A 6,063-nucleotide genomic window follows, 5' to 3' on the forward strand; every position below is an offset into this window, starting at 1 on the left:
AATACACTCGTAAAATCAGGAAACCTTCCTTGACAGGATACTATTTACAGAAGCAATGAGGAATGTGCTGGTGAGGGCCTCAGCAGTGGCCGACCACTGTGGCGCTGGGCTGAGAGGAGGGGTGCTGTTACAGGGAACGTGGGCCCCCCTGAGAGCAACAAGGGTGATCCGATAGTGACCTAGTAGAGGCCAGGCAGTGACATTTAACCATCAGAAGTGAGGCAGTTGCAGTTATTGTAGTGAGCGGCAAGACTGGAGTGGCAGCCTGGGCACCCTAAACTGCAAAGAGGTGTAGCGATGGTCAACTGAACACAGCCTCAGGTAGGACAGATTGCCAGCCAACAAGAATATTGCTTAATTCGTACAATCAAAGGAAATCAATGATAGATATCAGGAGGCTGAAGAAAGTTGCCCCAATAAAATGTCACAATCCCTTGCAGTTTCCCAACACAAGCCAGTTCTCATCCTCAGAAGCCACGGACTGGAGGAAAGGGCCTGGCTACAAATATGTATGGCGAGGATTCCTCTAGGACTTCCCCCCAAAGGGCCTGCAGCCATTTACTCAGGTGGGGACTGGAAACACCTCGATATTTTGAGGGCTGTTGGGTTTTGTTAGAGTCAACATTGGTACTCAGAGACCTGAAGAGTCCTCATGCCCCTATTACATTGAGATTTGCAAGGTCCAGAAAAATAAATGAAGTCCTGGCCCAGGCATGGCTCACAGTGGGATCACTGGAGCCACTGACCCACCAAGGGATCATTTCCCCTGGGACTTAAGGCAAAACCGGTGTGGACCTATGTGGCAGTTGTCAGAACACCCACATTGGCTTCCTGGTATGTGGGTGAAGAGTCATCCCAGCAGGAAAGGCCAAGTGGGGTACCAAGGAGGAAAATCAGAAACAACAACACATTCTAGGACAAAAACAGAGAGTGAGACTGCCTTTAAGGCCTAATTGACCCTGGACACTGTGCCTCAGTGGATTGAGCACCGGCCTGCAAACCAAAGGGTCACCAGTTTGATTCCCAGTCAGGGCACATCCCTGGGTCACCAGCCAGATCCCCAGTGGGGGGTGCATGAGAGGCAACCACACATTGATGTTTCTCTCCTCTTTCTCCTTCCCTTCCCCTCTAAAAATAAATAAATAAAATCTTAAAATAAAAAGGCCTAAAAGGTCCTTTCGTTCACCAGTCCTGCCTCTGACACCAGTTAGGGCCTGGAGGATGACAGTGGACTACAAGGTCAACCACACAGCGGCCCCCATCACAGTTGTGCGCCAGCTGTGGTGCCATTGCCAGGCCACATCAGCACGGCATCTGGCCCTTGGTGTGTGGCCATGCGGCTGACAAACGCACTCTTCTCTGTCCCAGAAAAGAAGGAGAATCAGAACAGTTTCTATTACATAGCATAGACTTTAGCACACCCAGTCTTGCTCTGTCAGGAGACCTAGACTATTCAGACAGTCTGCAGAACATCGGTTTGCTTCTCTACATTGATGACATTTTAATCAGCTAAATAAGCCAGAAGTTGACAGTTCATCAGAAGCTTTGATAAGGCATGCGCCATCACACACATGCGCTCAGGAGTTAGGGAATAAATTTATTAAGTAAAAAAGATTCAGGAACTCCCCACATCAGTGGGGCAAGATGTTCATAACGATGGGCTTCTCTTTCCTTCCAAGAAGCAGGGAGACCTGCTGATCTTACCAAAAAAAAGTGCATATAATTTTGATTCATTCATACTAGACAGCTATTGTTGTCATTTTTTAAATCTAACTATCTAGGGGAAAAGAGATCGGTGCCCCTGACTAAATAGCAATGAGTACTGTATGTTTTAAAAATCCTTGCAGCCCACCAGTGTGCCACAATACCCCAGTCAAAAATCACTGCCTTAGAGGTGTGATAATAAGAGATAGGAAAATACTGAGGGATTAAAGGAAAGGGTGAAAATCTCATAGAAAGTATCTATAATCTCTTTTGTTTATAATTTGGTTACATTTTTTCTTTGACGGAATCCCATTCTGTACCCCCAAAACTATTTCTTGAGGAGTGTCAGTCTATCAACAAGAGAATATTTCTTTATTGCTAAGACAGCATCATTGATCATTTATTATAAATATCAGAGCGATCTACTTTCAAAGGATTTGAGTAACATAAAATAAATGACTGGTATGAAATAATAATTTTTAAAGAGTCCAAAAATAGTATTATAGGAAGAAATTATTATATGCGACATCTACAGTAAAAGCAGCAATTGCAATGAATATAGAGCGCAGCTTTGAGTTTCCCGATAGCCAAGGTGAAAAGGGCAAGATGGACATGTGGTATTTCACACATCATATTATCTCATAAAAGGAAATGTATCAGTTTTTCAGAGAAGACAATATTTCAGCCAACCATGCAATACAAAACATTTTTAGATAATTTTTTCATTAAGGATATTCAACAATTTAGGGAAGGATGTTTTCCATCTCAAATGACTAACCTTTGCTGGTACGCTCACTATAGTTCCTGGCACATAGGAAAGGCCCGACTAATACTTGTTGAAAGAATGTAGCGGTTTCTCCTATTGATCATGAAAATGTTGGAAACATAATGCTAAATGATAATGCTCTGGTAAAATTTATCCAGGCACTTCGGAGCCAAAGAATATAGTTTTAATGACCTGATAGGCTATGAGAGAAAGCATTTAGAGAATCTAGAGAAATGAATACTGTTTCTAAAATATTAGTTGTTTGGGCCACACAGAGGAAAGGAACCCCAAAGTGAAGGTGTCTGCACCAAGTTTCCCCTTGGATGCTGGAAGCCCGGATGCTTGGTACTGCCAGTAGGAAGGAGACCCAGTGCTCAGGGCGCGAGCCAGCCCAGCCTCGCCACTGCAGTAAGACATTGGTAGACCTTACCAGCGTGTACCAGCCACTTCTTACAATGTCTGTGAGGACCGCACTGCCCGCCCTCCGGGCAGATCAAGAGGGAACTGTCTGCCTAGAAATGTAAAGGAAGTGACATCACATCTGACTGGAAGGTCAGAAAACCACCGTGGCATTCTCCAGTGTCTCTCTTCTGCTGTGACAAATAAGAGGCCTTCTTTTGCCCTGGCTGGTGTGTGGGTCGGTGGGCTGAGCACCCCCTGTGAACCCAGGGGTCACTGGTTTGATCCCCTGTCAGGGTGCAAGCCTGGGTTGTGGGTCAGATCCCCGGCTGAATGTTTCTCTCACACGTTGATATTTCTCTCTCTTTCTTTCTTCTACCCTCTCTCTCTCTCTCTGAAAAAAATAAATAAATAATTTATTTATTTTTTTAAAGAGACCTCATTTTGAAACTCAGGTCAGATAGAAGCAGCTTCGACCCCTGAGTCACTCGCTACATGAAGGGCAGCTATGTTGGGATCTGCATTTGCCTTTGTGAAAGTGAGGAAGAAATGTCTGTTGTGTAAAGCCCAGGAGATTTGGGAACCCTTGACATAGCCCATGCCCATCCTATCTTCATTAATAAAAAGCATTAACGTAGTTTATATGGATACTGTTGGATTACTATCAATGCACCCGTCAGTTTGAGTTCATGGTAAAATAGAAGTTCAGATATCTGATGGATTTACTTGGACACATTTGTACAATGCCTTGATAGCTTAGTACAAAGAACGTCTGCTCAAAATAACTACTCATTTTGTCACAATAAAGTATAATTGGTATTTTGACCCTGATTAGCCACTTATCAATGTGATTTTTGAAGACAGTCCTGAAATCAGCAATTAACAAGACTTCAAATCTTTTTAGTCATGAAAGGAAGGTACAAATCTTTTCCTAAAATCTCCATCAAATTATTCCAGAAGGAGTTTAAAAGGAGAGGAGCATCCAATTCACACCCTTTGGGAGGGAGGTCCTCCATCAAGACTCTATGCTGACACTCAATTCTCGAAGCAAAACCCCAGCACAAGGCCTAGAAAGCCCTGCATGTGGCCCACAGATGCCTCCTGTCCCAGGGACCAGACACTGGAGGCCCCTCGATAAACGCAGCCGGAAGTCCCAAACGGGTCTTGAGCGTGGTCACAGCCAGGCAAACTAGACTTTATCAGTGACCAGTAAGGGCCGTTCCTTTTGTAAAACAGTAGATTGAGAGACCCAACATAATAGTAAAAAACTTTAAAAGGTCAAACATGTACTCGTGTGCCCACCATTCTAACACAGGCATTTTTTGTTGTTGTTTCCTTCAAGGTTTACACAATTTTATAACATCAGAACACTCACTCACACCAGCTGTGCAGCTGGCACTTAAATAACTGGAGAGGTTGCCTTTCCACCGCTTCCCTCTGCCTGTAGTGAGTTCAGATTGGACCGGTACAGCGAAAAGATACAGGAAAGAACACCCTAGAGCAAACGTGGTCTCTAAGCACTGCACGAAAAACGGAAAGCCCATTTACAAGGACGTGTTGGCTCTGGGAGACCGAAGACCCACCTTTTCATGGCCCTCGCCCCTTCTCCAGGTTTGCAGGGATGGTGGCAGCTGGCTGAGGAGGACACCTGCCAGACTGTGCATCCCAGGGCGGCCGGGGGACCACTGAGAGGCAGAGAGGTAAAGCCGGGGCTCAGACACAAACACAGCATCTGTCTGTGCACCTTAATTAATAAACTTCATTTAATGTTGCCTAGGATAGATGGTTGGCGGGCACTGCCTTCATTACACTTCTTGTCTGTGGTACCCCACGTAAACTCCTTTCTGTTCCTTCCAAACAATTTAATGTGAACATAACTCGTCCCCGCAATGACTTCTAAGTGTCTTTGACTGTGAAATGGGGTGAACAGTAGTGCCCAGGCACAGGACTGGGGACCGGAGAGTTGGCCTGTGACTTAAAGCACAGTAATTAGGTCAGTGTGGAGCATATAAGAAAAGTCAGAAAGTCAGTTCTCAGTGGTTTCCTCAACATCCCTCCCCCAGGGCAAGGGCGGGGCTCTTTCCTCTCTCACCTCTGACCTCGCAAGCCCTGCTGAGCGCCTGGTAGATGGCAGCTGTCCTGTGACAGAGGCGCTGGGCCTGGTGAAACACGGGAAGCACAGACACCAGCTCTGGCTCTGGGGTCTCAGATGTGGGTCCAGGGGGTCAGCTGCCTCCAGGTTCTTCCCACTCCCGAGCTCCATGATGCCCGGGCAGAGGAGCCTCTGGTGACCTGAGGGGATGCCGGGCCCATGTTTACGCCAACATTCTTGCTCCCCTCTGTGGGAAGAAAACGTCCTTCAAAAGACATCACACACAAAAAACCACCAAAGCTTCCCGCAGCTTTATCCGTGATGGCCAAAACCCAGACACCACCTTCAACCTGTCCTTTGACAGGTAAATTTACTCAGCAACGAAAAAGGGAAAAAATGACCCACAACAAACCGGTGGTCACAAGGCCAAATGAGGAGTGTCTGTTGTGTGCACAGAATGACTCCACTCACACAACATTTTCCGCACGGCAGACTGGCAGACCGTGGAGGAAGACATAGCCGAGGTCAGGAAGGGGGGAGGGGAGGCGGCTGTGGCTCTCACAAGGCAGCAAGAGGGGCCTGTGAGACAGAAATGTTCTGTCCTGACAGCGGTGGTGGCCACCCAGAGGTGCACGTGTGAGAGAATGGCACAGGTTTGGACACACACACACACACACAAATGCATGTAAACCTGGTGCAAGGGGAATAAGGTCAGTGGGTTGTCTCCACACACTCTCCTAGCTGTGATCTTGTGCCATAGTCCCCACAGTCACACAAGATGGCACCACTGGAGGACACCGGGTAAAGGGTACCCAGTATCTCTGTTATTTTTATAACTGCTTGGGAATGTACAGTTATCTCCAAAAAACTGAAGGACTGTGTGGTGGTAGAGACCAATTCACCGACTATCTCCTGCTGTTCTTGCCATACAGGCCCAGATGGGCCCACATCCTCCCCTGTGGGGAGACTGAAATCTGGCTACCCACAGGAAGGGTGTGACCTAATGTTTACTCACCTTGCCCTGCGAGGAAAACACCCCCTTGTTGTCATGAGAGGAAGGCTGAGGCCAGAAGAAACCTCAGCCCTCACTTGCAAACACCCT

This window comes from Sturnira hondurensis, unplaced genomic scaffold, assembly GCF_014824575.4.
Source record: "Sturnira hondurensis isolate 20B ecotype Veracruz unplaced genomic scaffold, ASM1482457v3 Scaffold0003681, whole genome shotgun sequence".
Taxonomy (NCBI): domain Eukaryota; kingdom Metazoa; phylum Chordata; class Mammalia; order Chiroptera; family Phyllostomidae; genus Sturnira; species Sturnira hondurensis.